This window comes from Bombina bombina, chromosome 2, assembly GCF_027579735.1.
Source record: "Bombina bombina isolate aBomBom1 chromosome 2, aBomBom1.pri, whole genome shotgun sequence".
Taxonomy (NCBI): domain Eukaryota; kingdom Metazoa; phylum Chordata; class Amphibia; order Anura; family Bombinatoridae; genus Bombina; species Bombina bombina.
The window spans coordinates 596,092,282-596,116,564 of NC_069500.1; the positions used below are offsets into that span (position 1 = coordinate 596,092,282).

At 35.7% G+C, this 24,283-nt stretch overlaps 1 protein-coding gene across 2 annotated transcripts in view; it reads left to right on the forward strand.

Moving 5' to 3' along the window:
* The first annotated feature begins 15,107 nt into the window (after positions 1-15,107).
* ZFAND5 (zinc finger AN1-type containing 5) overlaps positions 15,108-24,283 on the forward strand; it is an 86,404-nt gene continuing 77,228 nt past the window's right edge. The window contains exons 1-2 of one of the 2 annotated variants that reach the window (XM_053702504.1): positions 15,108-15,413; positions 22,819-22,903. The gene's annotated coding sequence lies outside the window, so the exon portion shown is untranslated. The remainder of the gene's footprint in view (positions 15,414-22,818; positions 22,904-24,283) is intronic. The other variant, XM_053702503.1, reaches the window with a different exon arrangement.

Here is a 24,283-nt window from a genome sequence, read left to right on the forward strand (position 1 = left end):
TGAAGTTTTGGGGCTGTCGCTGGGCAACACAGACTTTCAACTCCCTCCAAAGGTTTTCTATGGGGTTGAGATCTGGAGACTGGCTAGGCCACTCCAGGACCTTGAAATGCTTCTTACGAAGCCCCTCCTTCGTTGCCCGGGCGGTGTGTTTGGGATCATTGTCATGCTGAAAGACCCAGTCACATTTCATGTTCAATGCCCTTGCTGATGGAAGGAGGTTTGCACTCAAATCTCACGATACATGGCCCCATACATTCTTTCATGTACACGGATCAGTCGTCCTGTTCCCTTTGCAGAGAAACAGCCCCAAAGCATGATGTTGCCACCCCCATGCTTCACAGTAGGTATGGTGTTCTTTGGTTGCAACTCAGCATTCTCTCTCCTCCAAACACGAGTTGTGTTTCTACCAAACAGTTCTACTTTGGTTTCATCTGACCATATGACATTCTCCCAACCCACTTCTGGATCATCCAAATGCTCTCTAGCATACTTCAGACGGGCCCGTACATGTACTGGCTTAAGCAGGGGGACACGTCTGGCACTGCAGGATCTGAGTCCCTGGTGGCGTAGTGTGTTACTGATGGTAGCCTTTGTTACGTTGGTCCCAGCTCTCTGCAGGTCATTCACTAGGTCCCCCCGTGTGGTTCTGGGATGTTTGCTCACTGTTCTTGTGATCATTTTGACCCCACAAGGTGAGATCTTGCGTGGAGCCCCAGATCGAGGGAGATTATCAGTGGTCTTGTATGTCTTCCATTTTCTAATTATTGCTCCCACAGTTGATTTCTTCACACCAAGCTGCTTGCCTATTGCGGATTCAGTCTTCCCAGCCTGGTGCAGGTCTACAATTTTGTTTCTGGTGTCCTTCAACAGTTCTTTGGTCTTCACAATAGTGGAGTTTGCAGTGTGACTATTTGAGGTTGTGGACAGGCGTCTTTTATACTGATAATAAGTTCAAACAGGTGCCATTAATACAGGTAATGAGTGGAGGACAGAGGAGCCTCTTAAAGAAGAAGATACAGGTCTGTGAGAGCCAGAAATCTTGCTTGTTTGTAGGTGACCAAATACTTATTTTCCACCATAATATGCAAATAAATTCTTTCCAAATCAGACAATGTGATTGTCTGGATTTGTTTCCACATTTTGTCTCTCATAGTTGAGGTATACCTATGATGAAAATGACAGGCCTCTCTCATCTTCTTAAGTGGGAGAACTTGCACAATTGGTGGCTGACTAAATACTTTTTTGCCCCACTGTATGTGATAGGATGTTCAACTATGTAACTGGTTAAAATGTCTGCTAAATGAATCAGATAATAAAATAAATCTTAAAAACATATACAATGTGTTTCTTCGCAAATACACATAAGTAATGAAAAACGGATGTATGAATGATATTTGATTTAGTGTCTCTGATGACTGATTCGTTTAAAGAACAAATGTTCTCAATTTATTAGCAGCAGATTTGTTGTTTTTAGGGGATAATGTAAACACAGATTTGAAACCAATTTATCCTTTGATATTTTTAGAAGATGGACAATTTATATGAAGTTGCTTGTATTGTCTTATTTCATATATACGGGAATAATACTCATATCTTTCAGGTGTGTTTCAGAAATGTCTTATAGCGACAGATGCTTATACAAGTGTCAATATCGATATACTGTTTCTGTCCTTTTAAAATTCTAGCAAGATATTGCTTGTTTATTATGTTATAAGTCGTACCTGTTTTTTCAATGTGGGATGATGTGGATAGTGGTCCTTATTATGATGAGCTCCCCAGCGGCTAACCCCTCCGGTGTTTGTATTCCTGGGGTTCCGCTCCACTCCTCGTATAGGCCCCAATCACCTCCGTTAGACTAATAATACCCAAAGTGAGATAAAATCAGATCGCTGTATTACCTGTATTTCTCAGTATAGGATAAAATGAATTCAAATTCTTTTGAGTAGAGCTCCCCAACGGCTAACCCCTCTGTGGTTATGTTACCTGGGGTTCTGTTCTGCTCTTCTAGTGGATCCCAGTTTTCCTGGTGTTACCTTTCAGTTGTGGATTTCACAGAGATTCTACCGGAACCCCAGGTAACATAACCACAGAGGGGTTAGCTGTTGGGTAAATCTACTCAAAAGAATTTTTGAGTAGATTTAAGGGGAGTTCACAATCCATGGCCTTCAGGGAGTAAGAGGAAAAGTAGTAAAATTTGTTGTATATGATAAATTGTACCACATATTAGCTTATGATTTACTGTAAGTTGTTAAATAGGTGAGTTAGTTTTTCTTCCTTTCCTCTTGCAAGACAGTAATTTGTGCTTTATTTGATTGCCTGATCTGATATATTCTTACAAAGTTGTTTTGGGGAAATATGAACTAATTTTGTCTGGCGTCATAGCACGCTCATTGAAGCTTAATACAGCTTCTAAAATTTTCACTTTTTGCTAGAATCACACTATACCCAATCGCCTAGCGGGTGAAGGGAACGCACGCCTCACTTTGTTGTTGTTGCTTAGATTAGATTTTTTTATAACTACACCCTTTTTCTGGTTTGCACAATTAATTTTCAACCACACACACAAATATACATATATGTATATATATATAGGTATCCAAAACACCAGAACTCGCCCACAGAGGAAAACTGCCTGGGTGCAATTTTGTAGAAGATATGCAGCCAAAAGAAAATGCACTCTCAGGACTTTCTTAAACCAGTTACTTTTATTTCTGTAACGTTTTCGGAGGTCTTGCCTCCTTCATCAGCATGAAAAAAGTGAAAGCAAACAAACCACTACCTGTGCTGGCGCCAAAATTACCGGTGTTGGACCGCATAGTGCGTTCCAAGCGTGCTATATTTACACTCCCATACTTAGAGTTCACTTATAAAGGGAAGAGTTAAAGGTCTAAGAGAACGTACTAATAAGGTTATAAATTTTTCGAATTTCTGACCTTTGATTTTATTATTTGTAACACACTACTATGGAAGGGTCATGTGACTCAGAGGGGGTGTATGATTTTTAGTAGCCATTTCATTGGCTGTATATGTGTATATAAAGTAGCAAGTTTTATATGTTTGTATCAGCCTGATGAAACAGTTTGGATACTGAGAAATACGTAGCTGTGCATTATTTTTGTGTTTAATAAACAATTGTTTTTCTACTACTTGCTGCTTTTTTTAATACTCTGGTGACCTATTCCCATGACTTGATGGTTTGGAGCAGAGAGGTGGAACCTGAGGGTAACAAACACACTAACCTACTGCAAGGGGAAAGGTACCTTAAAGACCTGTGTATCCTGTACCAAGAGGAGAGTTTTACTGGACAACTCTGAGGATCCAGTCTGCCCAGTCAGCAATAAGTTTTAGTGCTTCATCAAATGTGAATGTAATATTTTTAGTACACTATATAAGATTTACTCTGCAGAATCACGCTATGTGGTGCCTTCTCTACTTTTTTCTAGAATATTTTAACTTCAGCTTTTTGCGCTCGTTGAGTTAGCGTGTGACCAAAAATAGTATACTTTTAACTCATAATAACAGCCGAACTTCTAGCGAAATTAACGTTTGAGCGGGAGCGGTAATATATATATATATATATATATATATATATATATATGTGTGTGTATCTAAATAATAATGCTATAATATCTAATAATCAGCTATATTACGAGTTATGTGCGCTATAGGGAAATTAAGGAATGCAACAAAAGTTGCGCTATTTAACCCCTATAGCGCAGCCATTACAAGTTTTCAAACCCCCGGCTTGTGCGATATGTTGGTTTTAAGCTCTATACCGCACAAAATTTAAGCTATGTTTTGACGTGCTAATGTACATTTTCCCCATAGACATAAATAGGGAGAGCAGGTCAGAAAAAAACACCTGCGATCGTGGAAAGAAAAGCTCCATAATGCCGCCCCATTGATGTCTATGGGGGAGAAAAATTAACGTTTAAACCTAACACCCTAACATAAACCCCACGTCTAAACACCCCTAATTTGCCCCCCACCGACATCGCCGCCACCTACCTACCGTTAACTATACTAAAGTTATTAACCCCTATTCCCCTGCACCCCAACATCGCCCACACTATAATAAATCTATTAATAAATCTATTAACCCTTATTACGCCACTCCCCAACATCGCTGCAACTAAATAAAGCTATTAACCCCTAAACCTCTGGCCTCCCACATCACTACTACTAAATAAATATATTAACCCCTAAACCGCCAGCCCCCCACATCGCAACAACCTAAATTAAACTATTAACCACTAAACCTAACCCTAACGTAACCCTAGACCTAGCACCCCCTGACATAATTAAAATAGAGCTAGATTAAATTTAAAAATTATTAACTAAATAATTCCTATTTAAAACTTAATACATACTTACCTGTGAAATAAAACTTAAGCTAGCTACAATATAACTAATAGTTACATTGTAGCTAGCTTATGTTTTATTTTTATTTGACAGGTAAGTTTGTATTTATTTTAACTAGGTAGACTAGTTAGTAAATAGTTATTAACTATTTACTAACTACCTAGTTAAAATAAATACAAACTTACCTGTCAAATAAAACCTAAGCTGCCTTACACTAAAACCTAACATTACAAAAAATAAAATTATTCCTATTCTAATACCCTTTTTAAAAAAAAAAAAACCCTAATCTATAATAAGCTACCAAGGGCCCTTAAAAGGGCCTTTTGTAGGGCATTGCCCTAAAGTTAACAGCTCTTTTGCTACAAAAACAAACACCCCCTAACAGTATACAACCCCCCACCCCCCCAAACCCACAAAATAAAAATAAAGTAAAACCTAATCTACCCATCTACCAAAGGGCGTTTGTATGGGCATTGCCCTTAAAAGGGCATTTAGCTTTTTTTGCTGCCCAAGCCCTAATCTAAAAATAAAAACCCACCCCAAAACGAAAAAAAAAAAATACATTACACAAAATAACAAACAAATTATCAAAAATAATAAAAATTAATACTATTCTAATACCCATTAAAAAAACACCCCAAAATAAAAAACCTAGAATAATCTACCGATAGCCCTTAAAAGGGCCTTTTGTAGCGCATTGCCCTAAGTTAAACAGCTCTTTTACCTGAATTTTTTTTTACAAAGACCCACTAACATTACAAACTCCCACCCCTCCCCAAACCCACAAAATAAAAAAAAAACAATCTTAAAAACCTAATCTACCCATTGCCCTGAAAAGGGCAATTGTATGGGCATAAAAGGGCATTTAGCTCTTTTGCTGCCCAAACCCTAAACTAAAAAAAAAAAAAACACCCAAAAAATCCTTAAAAAAAAAAAAACTAACTCTAACCCCCTACGATCCACTTACAGTTTTTGAAGTCCCGCTTGAACACTCTTCTTCCAGGCGGCAAGAAGTCTTCATCCAGACGGCCTCTTTTATCTTCATCCAGGCAGCAACTTCTTTCTTGATCCCGGCGGGGCTTTTAATCAGCCAATAGGAATTAGAGCTGCTAAAACCCTAGTGGCTGTTTAAATCAGCCAACAGGATTTAAGCAGCTCTCATTCTATTGGATGGATGAAGACTTCTTACCGCCTGGATGAGGACTTCGCCGTCTGGATGAAGATAGAAGAGGCTGCCTGGATGAAGTCTTCTCGCTGCCTGGATGATGATAGAAGAGGCTGTCTGGATGAAGACTTCTCGCCGCCTGGATGAAGATCGTTCAAGCGGGACTTCAAAAACTGTAAGTGGATCGCAGGGGTTAGTGGGGGTTTTTTTTTTTAGATTAGGGTTTGGGCTACTCCTAAACAAGCTAAATGTCCTTTTAAGGGCAATGCCCATACAAATGCCCTTTTTAGCCTCACCGCAAAACTTGTAATGGCAGCACTATGGAAGTCCCATGAAAAAAAAACGTAATTTTTACGTGTGCGGGACTGACATTGCGGTATAGGCTAAAAGGCTTGTGGTACAGCTATACCAACCAGACTTGTAATGGCTGTGGTGCTGTTTAAACGCTGAAATGGCCATTTTTTTCAGCGTTAAAACACGAACGCAAAACTTGTATTCTAGGTGATAGTGTTTTACTTTGTATTTACTGTGTTCACATTCCAGTGTTCTTCACATACAGGAAAATGCTATTTTTACTTTAAATAAAAAAAAATCTTTGTTTATCTGTATACCTATACTTATTTATAAAGATATATAGTTATAGATATATATTTTACATTAGCATTAACGTGTATATATATATATATATATATATATATATATATATACAGTATATGTATGTATGTATATATATATATATATATATATATATATATGTATATATACTGTATATATATATCTATATATCTATATATATATATATAAATACCATCAGTTATTCCTAAACAAGCTAAATGCCCTTTTAAGGGCAATGCCCATACAAATGCCCTTTTCAGGGCAATGGGTAGCTGAGGTTTTTGTTAGAGTTAGGTTTTTTATTTGGGGGGGTTGGTTTTACTGTTGGGGGGTCTTTGTATTTTTTTAAAAGGTAAAAGAGCTGTTTAACTTAGGGCAATGCCCTACAAAAGGCCCTTTTAAGGGCTATTAGTAGTTTATTGTAGGCTAGGGTTTTTTTTTTTGGTGGGCTTTTTTATTTTGATAGGGCTATCAGATTAGGTGTATTTTTTTTATTTTTTTTCTTAATTTAGTGTTTGTTATTTTTTGTAATTTAGTCTTTTTTATTTTTTGTAATTAGATACTTTGTAATTTTTAGAGTAGTGTTAGGATTTTTTTAATGTGTAGTTTAGTTTTATTTAATTGGTAGTTAGTTTAATTTTAGTTTAATAATTATATTAGTTTAATTGTTAGTTTAAACTTAGTTTTTTAATTTGACAGGTAAGTTTTAAGCTAGAGAAATTGTAATTTTAATATAAAGTTAGGGGGCGTTAGGTTTAGGGGTTACTAGTTTAATTTAATTTCAGCGTTAAAACACGAATGTAAAACTTGTAATCTAGGTGATAGTGTTTTACTTTGTATTTACTGTGTTCTTCACATACAGGAAAATTTTATTTTTATTTGTAATAAAAAATTATTTGTTTATCTGTATATACCTATACTTATTCATATAGATATATAGTTATACATATATATTTTACATTAGCATTATCATATATATATATATATATATATATATATATATATATATATATATATATATATCAAAGGAAGACAGCAGGCAATCTCTGTGTTATAATCACCATAATATTTACTCCATAAAAGTGACGTTTCAGGGTTTTACCCCCGTCTTCAGACTTTTATGGAGTAAATATTATGGTGATTATAACACGGAGAGTGCCTGCTGTCTTCCTTTGATGTTTGTAACCTTTTTTGCCGAGCACCCCGGACTGATAGAGACTTGCGAGTGCTAAACCAACTAGGATTTCATTCATATATATATATATATATATATATATATAAAATAAACACAGATAGCGCACTCTTACTTGCCAACAATAACTCCAGACCAGGGTGCATAAGAAAATACACACTAATGTCCAATAATATGCACTCCCTGGATTTAAGCACAGCACACTTTTATTAAACCGTGACGTTTCGGGGCATTCACCCCTTCTTCAGACATCTGAAGAAGGGGTGAATGCCCTGAAACGTCACGGTTTAATAAAAGTGTGCTGTGCTTAAATCCAGGGAGTGCATATTATTGGACATTAGTATATATATATATAAACCATCAGTCACTGAAGGGCACTCTCGGGTCTTAAAATTATTATTCTTTAATCAATTTTTAAAAACTCATTAGAATTGTCGACGTTTCGGCTTAGTTACAAGCTATTTTCAAGGCATCAATATCTAAAACATCAATATATACAGTGTTACCCTTAAACCAATAAAACACCCACCACAAAAGATAAATTAAATTTTAATAACAGTAATATGGGATTTTATATATTTAATACAACATGCAGATGAATTAATCTTTTTATATGTCAAACTATGTTGAATAATATGGATATTTCTATTCACAGTACTAGATCCTTCTGAAAACATTTATAATGAAATGTACTAATGCATAGAGCAAACAGAACATTTTACTGTTGTAACATATTAATTTCTTTACTACATTTTATTAAGTGTAATTAATATGTAAAATACTCCTGTCGGGCTAGCACGCGAGCATTGTGTTAGGTTTTTTTTCTTCTGCGCTTTCCATTGAAGTCTATGAGGAGAAAAAGTTAGCATGGTAACGATAGCCGAGGTCCTAAAGTTAGCGTGCATCGGGCTCACATGCAAAAGTTTTTCTTTCAACTTGTTATAATCGCGTGGCCCTTACGAGCAAAAAGATTACTTCTAGCAATGTTTATGTTCGGACGGCAGTAATTTTTAGTACCAGGATCAAGAGCCTTTGAGCAAAGTAATTTTTAGTACCAGGATCAAGAGCCTTTGAGCAAAGTAATTTTTAGTACCAGGATCAAGAGCCTTTGAGCAGTACTAGACAGTCCCTAAGAAGGTTAGGAGGTCTGGGTTTAAATGTCATGGGGTAGGGACATAACATTTATTGGCAGAATTTGGTGGTGCCAGATTTCTTTGGAGAAACTGAAACATAAATACAAGGTAAAAGTTGTAGGAAAAATCATAATATGGCTCCCTATTTGGTATAATAGTTGACATTTTAGAATGATTGGGAGATTTAGTAATAAGCCCTATAAAAAATACCTAATTATTTAAAGGAGATTTGCATGGAGGATCTACAATAAAAGCATAAAGAATGGCAATGATCACAAAAACATATCTAGAAATAACTAATGAGCTAAAGAAAGAATATAAAATCATAAAGAAGTGGTGACAACATTTTACAAATATTCTCATCTAGGAAAGTAAATAACTAGCACTTTCTACTTGTCTTGACATATAAAATAGCTTCAAAAAATTGTGTGTATATATATATATATATACACATATATATATATATATATACTATACATTATACACAGCTGTTTTTAAGCCGCTTGATTGACACAGGCACAAACCCAGCCTATCAACAGGTTGACACTCTGCTACATAACAGGGCGTAAGAGTACTGCACTGATGGTAAGGAACTGTTTTAAAGGAACAATTAACACTGTAAGATTTTTAGTTATGAGTAATGAAACAAGACTGCAATATGTTTTCCTTATTTATTGTGTGCCAGTTCATGTCATTCAGCTCTGAAATTTGAGCAATTTCTAAATCTCAGAACTTATCATATAACTGCAGAACACTGCACTAACCTTATGACCGTGGCTAGCCTTCTTCTCGGTGGACTAAAGATCAGATTGTCTCCTCCTAATAAGGCAAATAGTTGATGGAGTTTGGCTATTGAAAAATAATTGCAGTAAAAAGGCTGATATGTTATTCTATAGCAACACAACAGAAATGTATTGTAATAACAAGGTGTTTACTGTCCCTTTAAATAAGAGAAGCCTCATGGCCGGCAGGGAAATGTTTACAACATCAGTTTGAGATGTAAAATAAAACTGCTTTGGCATAGAGTCAAATTGCAGGCAGACAAGTTAATACTCTTCTCAAATGCCTAATGTTCCTTTAGTTAGAGGAAAAGTTTAGGATATTGTCCAAGTACAAAAATACCAATTATACCAGAGGACTTGTAAACATGTCATTCACAAAAGTCCTAAAAATAATATGTAATAAAACTAGATGCGTTTTGCACCTAGTAGCAGCTCCCTGCTGGCTGAATTTAAATAACCTTAATAACATAAAGTGGAATATTTTTTCCTGGAAACTGGAAAATGTATTTTATTTAATTTTTGTAATACTGTCTCTCTGTTTTAAACTGGCTAATGTACAATACATTAAATAATTAATAGGCATGTGCGTTCTGATCATTCACGATGATCCAAATGAGGAAAATGTGGCCTCTCGCGGCATTCGGCTCTTTCTGAGTCAGATTCCTTCCTGTGAAAGTGCAACTCACTAAGATCTGGGTTTTCACAGATTTTAGTGTGTTAGGTGGAATTTGCCTCAGAAAAGATCTGAATGCCGCAAGTGGCCACCTTCTTCCCCATTCAGATCATCACAAATGATCCAATGAACATTCCTATTAATTAGTTAATAATAAAACAAAGAGCATCATAACTAAGAGGGTAAAACATTTATTTGAAAAACAATAACTATAAGGATGAATAGTGTTTCTTTAAATAGGTTCACAACCTGGGTGGGAAAACCTGTTGCTGTCTATCAAAAGGAAACAGGAGACCATCATTTTGGCCACCACTGATCAGAGGAGACAAAAAATACAAAGTCAAAACAAAATATAAAATGTTAAAAATAATAAAATTATCCATACAAGAATAACATACCTAACAACATTAAGATTCCCCTGAATGTACTCTATTTTTTGTGCTGCCTTAAAAGAAATAAAAAATGAATCTAGGGGTCTTTACATAATAAAGCTGCAAAAAAATCAATATGCCAACAGATTTTGGACAATTACTCTTCTCTATAAACAAACTGCAAATAAGTAATTTGTTCGAAATAAGTGTCACAGAGCAATACATAAACACGAACACAGAAGCGTATTACGTTGATATTAACGATAGTAATTATTTTTGGCTTTTTGGGCTAAGAAGCAAAATTGCTGATCTTATACGGGAACTTCTATAACATGAGAGAAAACAAATTTTTACAATTTGTTATTAACAGAATTCAAAATAAAAGACAAACAAATAAGTAAATCATACACTTACTTTGGGCTAAATTACAAGTGGAGCGCTAATTTATCTTGCGCGATAAAAGTGGCTGGCTATTGCTACCGCAAGTTCGCAGTAGCAATTAGCACTCAGAAAATTAAACAGAGGTCAGACCTCTGTTTAATTTTCTAAATATCCCCCAAATTTCATTGTATTAATCTTTATTAAAAAATATTAGCCTTTTTATTTTTTAATAAAGTAACTGCATACAGCAGTTATAAGGGGCTAAAGTTGGTGGGTGTAGGGTGTTTAAAAAAAAAAAAAAAAAAACTGCACTGAAAAGTGCCATTACATAGTGGTCTATGGGAACTGTGTGTTCACTGTAAATATATATGTATGTTTATTTACATACATATATATTTATGTGTTAATATGTGTATATACACATATTAACACATAGCATTCTTTGGTATACATGTATATAAGCAAATACATATATATTTAAAATTGTTGTGTGACTTACCCCCTTCGCTGCACTTGGGTCCTGTGCCATGCATGATGGCATCAGAACGGGGCTCTCATTGGAGCTCATGGAAACACGTTGTCGTGAGCGCAAACCTTTTGTGCAATTCGAACGTGAGGTTGCGTTTACATTGCACCTAACTTAGGCTGACCATATTGCCGCTTTAAGAAGGAACACATATGAAAAATACATATGTGAGGGTTCTTATACAAAACCATTTCTTTAAATATTTTTCATATGTGTCCCTTTTTAAAGCGGCAATATGGTCAGCCTAACCTAACTCGTAATACCAGCATACATTTGCGTACGCTATTACAAAGTGGAGCGCAAATATCGCTTTTGCAAAATCTGGCCCTTTTTCTGAATCTTCATTTTAAATTTTTTATTTTTGTGAAAAAGTATACTGTGATGAGATACTCAGTTTCAAATTTTCTATTTTTTCTGACTGATGCATTCCTTTCAAGGGAAAATTTCTCTATATACTGTAGCAGTGCATAGAGCAGCAGTAAAGGTGGAAAAGTGCCACAATTTCAGTCACAACTGCTAAACTCTCCCGTTTAACCACAAACAATACATCATACAATTGAGCATAGCTGTTAAAATAAAGCTTTATTTATGGAAACTGAAATTTCAATTGCATATCATTTTAATTTGTCCTGAAATACCATTTGTCTTATTTTTTTTTAACCTTTTAAAAATGTAAAAAAACATTCTTAGCTTACAGGCCTGATTTGGCCCAAGAGCTGTAGTTTGCTTACCCTTTCTCTAAGGCAGTATTCACTCCCAGGGGGCTGCCCCCCAGACAGTATTTTACCAACATGGCTGGTATTTTTAAGGTTCAGATCAATGTAGAAATTAAAGGACCAGTCAACACATTAGATTTGCATAATCAACAAATGCAAGATAACAAGACAAAGCAATAGCACTTAGTCTGAGCTTCAAATGAGTAGTAGATTTTTTAATAACAAATTTTAAAGTTATGTATATTTCCACTCCCCTTGTACCATGTGATAGCAATCAGCCAATCACAAATGCATATACGTATATCTCTGAATTCTTGCACATGCTCAGTAGGATCTGGTGACTCAAAAATTGTAAATATAAAAGACTGTTCACATTTATTTTAATGGAAGTAAATTGGAAAGTTGTTTAAAATTACATGCTGTATCTGAATCATGAAAATTTAATTTAACCTGAGTGTCCCTTTAAAGAATAAATATATAAATGTAGGTCCTATAATGTTAAAACGTAACCTAGGTGTGTTGGAATGTAAACAAATGAGCATTTAAAATCATCCCAAGCAGCTTTAATTTCCGAGTAACACTGAATAGTTATTTATGCAAATGTATTCTAATAAGCATGGCCGGTATTTTTTCCAAGAAAGGTGTTAACCCGTGGTGTCAATGATTTCAGCTGCAAGAGTCACAAAATCAGGCAAAAGATCACAAATTTCTCATGGCATGTTTTGTTTTTTAGTTCCTTAAATTGAGGTCTTCATGTTTGTTTCAGCATTGAGTTGTTGGGTGTAACAGTCTTTTAAAATATAAAACAGAGATGCAATATGAATATCAAGAACAGAACATCAGAAGCCAGTAGAGATTCAGAAGTACTGCTCTAGGGAGACATTTTTAAAGGCATGAAAAAGATTGTAACATGTTTACACATAAAAGAGAAAAAAAAAGTGTTTTTAAATATGTTCTTTTTGTATTTCTATCAAGATAGGTTTCAAGGCACCCATTCCCTGTTATAGCAACCGTAGGAGTAACTGAGGTACTATCTAGCAAACATCCACCAGTCGTTCATAATTTTATTTGAAAGTGTTTTAAAACAGGGATATGTTTGACTCTATAATTTTCTCATGCATGAGATTAGAGATGTCACCAAATAAAAAAGACACCGGATGTTTAGGGTATATTTTGCAGGTAATAATTTTGATAATCCTGAGACTACAATAGGGGCATGAAATATATTTGATGAAAAAAGCTATGGGCAAGATTTATCATGAGGTGAATGCCTAGATTAGTTGCATTTGAGCCTGCAACTGATATTTATGAACTGATATTTATGAAGCAGTGTTTTAAATCGCTGCTTCATAAACCCTCTCAACAACTTGAAGATGGTAATGAAAATCGCCCCAAATTCATTCAACCAAGGTGATTGACAAGCCCTACTCTCACGCTATTAGTTGCATCAATGTAGGAAAGCCGCTTTGGACGAGCATTCACTTGTGTAATGGTAAGTATAGGGAACATTTGTTCCCCACAATCTGTGATGGAATTCAGACAGGGTCACAACATGTGAATCCTGTCCATTTGCAAAATTGTAAATTGTTGCCCTGTGTGTATATCTTGTCCATTTATAACTTTAGGTGGTGAATTTTTAAGCCTTTTAATTTCCAGTACTGCATTGAATCTTACCTTTCTATAATTCCTCACAAATATTAACTCAACCACTAATGTACCTCATATTGACTACTGAAACCTGCTGCAAAGTGGACTTCCCAGCTCCCAAATCCAATCTATCATGACTGCATCAACTAACCTTTAAACAACTTGCAACCATAGTTCTTCACTTATTTCCATATACTTACTGAGTACTCATCTTGTCGGAAAAAAAAAACTTTATATATATATATATATATATATATATATATATCCAGGGGGTGTTGTGTATGCACTCTCATCAACAGAATACAGCTGCCAGGGTGCTATATAAAAAGTTTATAAAAGTTTGTAAATAAAAGCACTCAATGGGCTTTAGTCATCAGTGACAATCCTCATATTTGGTGACGTTTCGGGAACACAAACGCCAGAGGAAAGGACATTTGTGGTGCCAAAATAAGAGGATTGTCACTGATGACTGACGCCCAGTTTATGTATGTATATATATATATATATATATATATATATATATATATATATATATATATATATATATATATATATAAACTACTCCCTTTCCTAGACTACAATGCAGATCTCAGGTTTAAGTTCTACTATTAGCAATTGACTAAAAGTAAAGTTCGGGCAAAAAAAAAAAATCAGCTCTGTTAAGCAAAACAAAACAAATAAAAAACTAATGAAAAGTACTAACTCATCTTGTAATTGGCAGTTAACAACTGTTATTTTGCACCTTGAAACGAGTTAGTCTGATGTTTGGGACTGTGAGTTATAAACTCAGTAACAGGCTGTCACTAGCACATACAATATCTCTGCTCATTACAATTTTCTAAAGAAACAACTCTTATTTCCGTTATTGCCAAAGAAATGATCTAAACACACCACTACTAGTTGGAAGCTGAGTCACAGCACGTAACGTTAAGAACGCCCAACCTCTTCCTTCAGACAAATCATGACTCGGCTGAACGTAGATTGATTTCCGGGAAACTTTGACATCATCACTCGGGTGTGACCTTGATTAGCTCATTTTGTATCAGTACAATTGGGGACACTGTCGGGTGACCGGGTCACTTCAAAACATAGAGCAAGTTAAAAAAATAAAAGTGTTGCCATTCAAAGTATCCAAATAATTTATTATTCAAAAAAATGAACATGAGAAACACCCATTTATAAAACTTACAGGGTGGGATTATTTTTTTTACAAAAGTATTTCCATGCTCTATTTGCGTGTATGGTTCTGCTATGTTGTAGCAATATTTTTTTCCCGTAGATGTTATAAAACGCTTTTTAACTCCGCCTGTTAAACAACCTCATTGAAAAATACGAACAGTGAGACAAGTATCCACCATGACTAAACTATGACTGTGTCCAGTTACAGAAATAAAAAAAAAGTGTTGCGTGAGGGCCTGCGCCCCAAGGCACAACAGTAAACCACCAGTCGCTGTTCCTGGTTGGCTACGTGGCATCACGTGTTGCACACTCAGACACGGCCTTCTGGGGGTTTCGCCTTCGTCAGCACAGTCCCGATCCCGCCTTCTGTGGCTGTAAAGGCTGAGCGGTTAAGATAGACACACAGCGTCGAGAGACGAGCAGCAGGGCGCCCGAGGAGTGTGGGGTTAAAGAGATCGAAGCAACATCGGCTGCGGATCCTAATCACCGATAACATTCTGTTGTTGTTTCGTTGATTGAACTTTGACTCTCATTACTGTTTCGCCAAAGGGATTATATAGGGCGACTTGTGATTTTTTACTTCGCGGACAAAGGGAGGACACTTCTAACACCGTCAGATTCTTGTTATTTGGTTTCCAACCGGTTCGCATACTGTTTTGAGTACAAAACATGTAAGTGTTATTGTCCATTAGCTTTATGTTTACGTATTTGGATATGTTATTCGTGACTCATATCGACAGTTGTTTTCAAAACAAGGTGTCAAAACATGGGGGTGCGTGCTAAAGCTTTGTTGTGTGAGCCAGGGCTGTTGTCTCCATGTACCGCATCTCTAGTGCTTTGCCAGTCTGCCTTGAAGCAGTCAGTTGGATGTGTTTTACACGGGACAGCCTTATATGGCAAAAGCCTCGGTCGAGGGAGGAGGAAGACCGTGCAGGTGGCGGGGGTGGGAAATAATAACATAAAAGCTAGAATTCGCTAAATGGTTGTCTCAGAAATCTGGAAGTAGTTCTGCCATGTTGTTCGCTATAACACCTCTAATAAAGAAGTATAGGGGATAAAGACTTACATAGGTATCTTCAAGGTTTATTCTAGGCCTTTAAGTATAAGGCTATAGGACAGTTAGTTGGTAGCTTACTACAATGACTCAGTGCTTTTTTAAAGGCCCAACTCATATATAATAAGACCTTAAAGAGAAACGGCGGAACTGTGGTAAATGTCATAAACCATATATGTAACACATTGGGCTTATGTAACTTGCTTATCTTTGTATTGTTTTCAGAAAGTATTATTTCTAAATTGCTTGTAGTTGTCCTCCTTTGCACTGGGCTTCCTGTCTCCATGGAGGAACAAGGTCTGCCTCCTTTGTCTCCAGCACACCACGTCCAGGCTCCTCCTCTTCTTTGTGTTGGAGGACAAATAATATTACTACAGGATACGTCCTGGTGATCAGGACATCGCTTCATACTTCAGTATAACTGTATTCCATTATTTAAATTACAAGGAAGATTTGTGATATGTGGCAATTGTTTGGAATTATTCACATCAGTGCTGAGGTTGTACGTCGGACTAATGGCAGCCTAAGAAATGAAACTGAGTGCTGATTGACCTATTAATAACCATATCGTTTAATGTTAAATGTCTCATGCTGGAAAAGTTGTAAAACAGTTGTCTATGGGTGTTGTAAAACATCTGGTTATTCTAAAAGCTACCATTTATGTGTTTTTGATTATATAAAAAAAACCCCAAAAAACTTACTACTGTGGATAGCTATCCAAGATGAACTAGCTACTTAAAAAAAAATATATTTTTAAATAAACTTGGCCTTTATTTTTGATTATGAGAGAATGTTTTTACAATATGGGGACCTCCTGTTGGTAGCGTATGCTGTGGCATCCTATGCTATGTAGGAGGTGTCATGCTCTGTGCTATAAATAGAAGCTGATTTCAGAAGCCCCTGTTGACTAGGTTTTGTATGTCTAAGCCTACAGATCAGCCTGTCACATTGCAGCATTGTGACAAGTGGAAGTTGATGTAACCAATCAGGTGATCTAAGCTGAGAAATACTAAAGCAAACCCGTTAATAGAAGCTATTTTTTCACCTAGGGACATGAAATTGACCAAATGTATGGAGAGTCTCTATAGCAGGGCTTGACAAACCCAGGGAGCCACTGGCTCCTAGAATTTTACCCCTGGCTCCTAACTTTTTGGGTTATTCTCCATATATCCATATACAAATCCAACTGTCTGGCTCCTAATTTTTGAAAATATTCGTCAAGCACTGCTCTATAGTCATTTTTATTAACTTTTCAAGTATTATAAGCGTGGCGATCGATTACGTTAATATAAAAAATACATGTATTTTATTGTTGAATAAAAGACAAGCATTACAAACTATTCTACCTTAATAACACTGACTTGTGAAGTTGTGAAAGATACTTGTTCACTGGTTTGCGACTGCATCATGTCTGCATGACTGGACCAATGGGCATTACAACGATCTACAGGAAATATTGAATCGTCATGAATTGATGTCCTAATTCCTCCAGTGTTATCTGGGCTTGATATATCAAGGAATTATGTTAATCAGTTTAGGAATATATATGCCAGTCCAATTTCTGCTGGACATTTAGAATTACTTTACATAACTTTATGACATATGGTTAGAAATTGGTATCTTGATGTTACTTATTAATGAGGTATGTAAAAACAGATCATTGTATTTTAAAAGGTGCGTTTTTTGTTGTTGGAATATGAGTTTATTGACAGCAAGCTCATATTCATATAATTCTATTGATTATTTTTTTTGTTTTTTTCTTCAGTGTTGGCACACAAGGATTATACTTTATAAAAGTGTCTTGTTTAAAAGGGCATTACAATTGAAAAATTACATGCTGTAATTTTGAAAACTAGTGACCCTACACCTCTGTTTAATTCCCTCAAAAGTGGTACAGGGACATTACTGTAAACTTGGTTTCACTTCAATGTATTTCTAATGACTAGTTATACTAGCAGCGGAGTGTGTAATTGTTTGTGTATAATCAACTTTTTTTTTTTTGGGCACCACAACCCATTAAAAATGGACTGAGCTTGCAGGGAAACCTAAACCTCCTTATGGTCGATAAACACATGCTTTCATATTTATTATTATTATTATTATTATTATTATTTATTAATTTATTTATTTTTGTATATCAAAGCCCAATACTTTAAGATAGAATAATTGAAAAGTAACATTTTATTATCTCCTCCCCACTCCCTTGCTGGTTATGTTTGCATAGCTTTTCTATAGCCAATACAGGGTGGGTTTGGTTTAAAGGACCAGTTCACTCAGGATAGCCAAATATGCAGCCTGAATAATAGTTACTGTAAAGAAAAAACTGGTTGCAAAAACTAACATAAAAATGAGAATATATATTTTTATTATCCTAAATGGCTGTACACAACGTTCCTGGGATGCCCTCATGTAAGGCCTTGGTAAAGAATACCATATAGCATCACACAGACGTATGCAAAATAATAATTAAGGCTTGTGATGTGCAACTCTATCTCTAAAATGCATGCACTGGAACAAAACGAATACAATCAATCGTTCCTAACTGCAGGTTTTGTAGCACTGCCAGAATCCCAACCTCTATGGCTCTTATGGCGCCCCCTTTGGGCCTTCACTGCTCACATGTATGCATTCTCACCCACACTGCAGCCATTGGTAATCTAGCAATCACAGACCAGCAGGCTCACTATCCGCGGATCACAACATCAAAGTTAAAAATTCTTGTGAGCACACTCCATTTTACACATACTATCTTAGACGTGCTTGCAACCTGCCTTGAAGGTTTTTTTTTACATGGAATGTTTTTAATACGTTAGAAATAAATTGTTAGCAATTTTAGTAGCTTGGTGAGCCTTCATATATTTTAATATGCATAGATAGTTCACCTCCCAAAAACTCAATTTAAATGATCTAGCTCCTGTTTTAATAGTTTAAAGGACCACCACTCAAGGCAGTAGAATTACACAATTAACAAGTGCATAATAAAAAGACAATTTAACACTTACTCTGAATTTCAAATAAATAGATTTTATTCTCCCATTTTCCTGCCCCTTGTTTCATGCGACAGGCATCAGCCATTCAGACTAGTATAGTGCTTGACGAATATGTTCAAAAATTAGGAGCCAATAAGAATATTTAGGAGCCAGGCATATTTTTTAGGAGCCAGACAGTTGGATTTGTATATAGATATATGGAGAATAACCCAAAAAGTTTGTAGCCAGGGGTAAAATTCTAGGAGCCGGTGGCTCCTGGGATTGTCGAGCCCTGGACTAGTATATTTATATCCTGTGAGCTTGTGCACATACTCAGTAGGATTTTGTTCCCAAAGAAGTGTGTATATAAAAAGACTGCGAAATCTGATAATGGAAATACATTGGAAAGTGTCTTAAAACTGCATGCTCTGTCTGAATCATAAAAAGTTCATTTTGACACGTGTTCTTTTAAGCATTTATATTTGATCAACTTTTCAGCTGTATTTTATTGGAAGGAGAACAAGAATTACCTTAACAATTAGTTTTATTAAACTAAAGAATAATATTGGCTTAATTTAACTAGTTTTAGTTAACTAAACAATAACAAATCATTTTTAATGCTTGCCCCTCCCTTCTCACCCTGTTCCACTCCAAACTATTTTGTATTCATTCAGCTTCTTGAAATTTAGTATGAGTTAATTCTGTGTACATAGTTTTGCAGGGGAGCAATGGCATTAAAGGACCAGTAAAGTAAAAATTAAACTTCCGTTTTTCAGAAAGAAGAATGTGTAATTTTTAACAATTTTTCAATTTACTTATCTAATTTGCTTCAATCTCTGGGTTCAGCTAGGCCCCCAGTAGAGCATTGCTCTCCTTCAACAAAGGATACCAACCGAAGAAAACAAATTGATCATACAATTTTCAGATTTACTTCTATCTGAGACCCAAAAGCTTTTTTCTTTCATGATTATTTCCCTTTAAGGTCTATTTGTCAACTCTGCATCTTTATGTTATAACATTTTTGCTGTGAAGAAGGGACATGTTATTTCTACAGACTCAAATCCACAGTTTTGAGAACTACAAAACCAATAATATGTGATATCTTTAAGATTGAAAAAATTGCTAAAAATTATATGACCTAAACCTCTGGGAGAGCATGACATTGTGAATGGAATTCATTTACCAAAAAATTAAAAATGTTAAAATTTAGGTGATGGAGCTTTTTATAAACAATTTAAAACACTCCAATAGGTAAAATGGATAATTCGGGACCTTCAGAGACCTAATCAGCATTGTTGTGAGACAAGTACCGCTGATTGGGGCAGCAGCAGTTTCAGCCGGTGACCCACAATTTTTTGTTCAGCACCTGGGCAGCAATTGCTTGATTGGTGTCTATCGCTTAAGTCATGGTAATGTTCACATGATGTGAACTTACCATTCTATCATGAGTGTAGCAACCAATCCCTGCAATACCTTAAAAGCTGCTGGAAGCAATCTGGATCGCTTCCAGAGCTTCAAACCCCAGAGGACGTGCCAGGCACGTCGTTAAGTGGTTAATACTCCTTGTTTTTATGCCACCCTTTGCCTTCTCTTTCTAATTAGAATATAAAACTCTTTGAAAGAGTGAGGCCCACTAATTCCATTTAGGCTTTTCATGATATTTCTATGGGAGGGGGGTAATAAAGGCCTCTTAAATTGTCAGAACCCTTAAAAATAGAACCAGATTAATTGTTACAAGCATTTGGCTAATAAAGTTTTAATAGTATATACACTGGCACCCCCATGGATTAAAGGGCCCTAAAGTCAAAATAAAGTTTCATGATTCTGATAATGCAGGCAATTTAAAAAAACTTTACAATATAATTACCAAAATGTGCACACTTTCATAGGTTCCAGCTCCTACTGAGCATGTGCAAAAGTGCACTGTATATACTTATATGCATTTTGTGATTGGCTATGACTGTCACATGAGACAGGGGGAGGAAAAACTGCATTAAAGGGACAGTATACACCAATTTTCATTTAAAGGGACAGTAAACCTCAAATGTTATATAATTCTGCACATAGTGCAGCATTATATAACATTATATTAGCCAAACTTTGTAAAACCTAATATTCCCTTTTAATTTTTAAAACATTTTTTTTTTTTTTTTTTTTTTTCTTTTGTGTTTCAGAGCATGCAATTTTCTAATTTACTCCTATTAGCAAATGTTAAATCTTTTGGTATCTTTATTTGAAAAGCAAGAATGTAAGTTTAGATGCCGGCCCATTTTTGGTGAACAGCCTGGGTTCTTGCTGATTGGTGGATAGATTTATCCACCAATAAGTGTTGTCCAGGGTACTGCACTTTCGTTTTCCAATAAAGATAGCAAAAGAACAACGAAAAATTGATAATAGGAGTAAATTTAGAAAGTTGCTTAAAATTGCATGCTCTATCTGAATAACGAAAAAGAAAATGTGTCAGAGTCCCTTTAACTGAAACACACACAGAAAGTGGTTTTGTAGCAAAAAACAGCAGGACCCCCCCTTCCTCTGCATATGGAAAGACTTTACACAAACAGGGGCAAGCTGGAGTAGGTATTAGGGCTGAGTAAGACTAGTCGACTAATCGATTAGCCGATCGGTCTCTCATTAGACTAGTACGGCATTAGTCGATTACTGATATATTAAATTTTGCTATACTTTGATACTCAAAAACTGCCGTAGCTTAAGCCTACTAACGATTGCGAATTTTCTCACTTGGCGGCAGTTATGACGACGTGTTATTACTAGGTTTTAAAAATAAATTTTTAAAAAAGAACAATTTTACAATTACATTAAAAATATTTCGCATTTAGTACCTATTTTCTTGCAAAAGGGGGTAATTTTGACTAGTCGATTTGTAAAAATATTAGTCATGTACACCCCTAGTAGGTATACATCAGTATTCTCCTACATCTTTGGGGCTTGGTTAGTAGTCTCAAGTCAGGGAAATGTTATTTAAAGGGACAGTCTACACTAAAATTGTTGTTTAAAAAGAGAGAGAATGCCTTTACTAAACATTCCACAGCTTTGCACAATCAACATTGATATATTAATATACTTTATTATATTTAAACCTCTAAATGTCTGCCTGTTTCTAAGCCACTATAAGACGGCCTCTTATTGCATGCTTTGTGTTTGCTTTTCATAACAGGAGACTGCTAGTTCATGTTGGCCATATCGATAACTGCGTTCTTGCACAAGGAGTTATTTAAGACTTAGCACAACACTATACTAAAGTCTATAGATAATTCATGTCATCAGGGGGCTGTCAGAAGATGCTTAGATATAAGGTAATCACAAAGGTAAAAAGTATATTAATGTAACCGTGCTGGTTATGCAAAACTGGGGATTGGGATAATAAAGGGATTATCTATCTTTTAAAATCGTAACAATTCTATTGTAGACTGTCCCTTTTTAAAAATAAGCAAAACTAAATTAAAAAATAAATAATAATAAAAAAAGCTGTATAAGCTATATAAATGAATCTACAAAACATTTAAGCAAAGAAAAATCTAGTGTATGTCCTTTTAACTTTGAAAGGTATACCTCGCTCATACAGCCGGTTAGGGATCGGAGCCCTGTTGTAAAGTGAAACAAGGCAGTTTTTGCTTTCTTTTCAATTGCCAGTGTGTTTAACAACGTTTAAACCAACATATATTAGGTGTACGATAGCTCTAAGTTTAGTTTAACACTAGCACGGTACAGTATTCAATAAAAACTGTACCTGTACATTGAGACACTGATTGCACTGCTGTAAACAGACCAAACTGGGCACAACAAAAGGGTGCCAGTTGCCAACCTCACAATGATTACAGTAACGTTTCAAAATTCTTGAAGGTTGAACTTCAGCTCTAAATTAGCGCTGTGCAGCAAGGTATACCTGTAAATGCGTTTGCATTGGCTTTTTATTGTGCCATGTGTCGGTTATTCAATTCCACTGTATTTAGTGTACTGAACAAATTAGTTATCCATCAGGAAAATAATCTTACAGCTAAATGGTAAATGACATTATTTTTTTTTATATTACAGGTAGCCCTCTGTTTACGCCTGGGTTAGGTTCCAGAAGGAATGATTGTAAATCGAAACTGTTGTAAATTGAAACCCAGTTTATAATGTAAGTCAATGGGAAGTGAGGGAGTTAGGTTCCAGGCCCCTCTCAAAATTGACATAACACCTACTACATTATTTTTAAAGCTTTGAAATGAAGACTTTAAATGCTAAACAGCATTATAAACCTAATAAAATAATCGCAACACAGAATATATAATTAAATTAAGTTAAATGAATAAAAACATTTGCTGAACAGCATTATAAACCTAATAAAATAATTGCACAACACAGGAAGATCTTGTTCCTTTAAAATCTGCTCGATAGTTCTGGTCTGGGTAAACTGATTAATTTCAGCTTGCTTGGATTGCATATCTTTGCTGCAACACAAGTGGACAGCTCCACCTACTGGCTATTTTAATCAATGCACTGCTTCTCAATGCTTTTCAATAGCAGTCACATGACTGAAAAAAGGTTGTTCTGAAATGGGCCACGTGTGTGTGTAATATAAAAAATATATATATATATATATATATATATATATTTTTTTTTTTTTTAAAACCTCTATGTATTCAGTACTATTTGTGCACCTATCTTCTTTACAATAACACCTTGCATGTTCAACATATTGGGTTACTAGCTAGCTGCTGTCAGCTAAAATATGGTTCTATGAAAAGAATTCATGACTTTTTTTTTTTTTTTTTGCCCATAAATTTTAAACAGATTTGTCGACCACCCCTGCTTTAGTTATGGTGGTGCTGCACACTGTTGTGTACTATTTTTAGCTGACTGTTTCTGTAAAAATGTGAAACCTGAGCATCCGATCTGTTGTGAGTGTGGATCCCAACATACAGCTAACACTGAAGCAATTTAAACTTCCTGCATTCTTGCTCCTCGGGCCGCAGCATGATGGAGACTGTTGTTCAGACATGGCCTAGCGGAGATGTATAGACTGCCCAGTGTGTCACTATGAAAATGAACATGGCAGTAAAAGGCTGCTGAACCTCATACAACTACTTCGTAGTGCGATTCCTCACCATCCCCTTGAGGCGGACACACAGCGAGCAGGGGAGATTGACCCAATTGTGCATGCACCAGTGAAAACCCCTGCCCAAGCCTCTGTTTTCTGCAAAGGGATTACAGTGTTAAAGGGACATTCCAGCCAAAATTGGAATCCACATGGATGTATTTTTGTAATATACATGAATTAGCCAGAAAAATGCCTCTTATAAAAGCTTTAGCTATTTAAAACGCTGGTGCATGGAGCATACTTAAATACTTTTGAAACACAGCACTTGCTCAGAGAGTACCACCTGGTAATGACTCAATTGCTTACATGATACAAGCCCCACTAGTGCTCTGAGCAGCTGCACTATTTAAAAAGCTGGTGCACTGAGAATATCTAGTTATGCTGCATATGCGGAGAAAAATGTTCACACTAAAACAG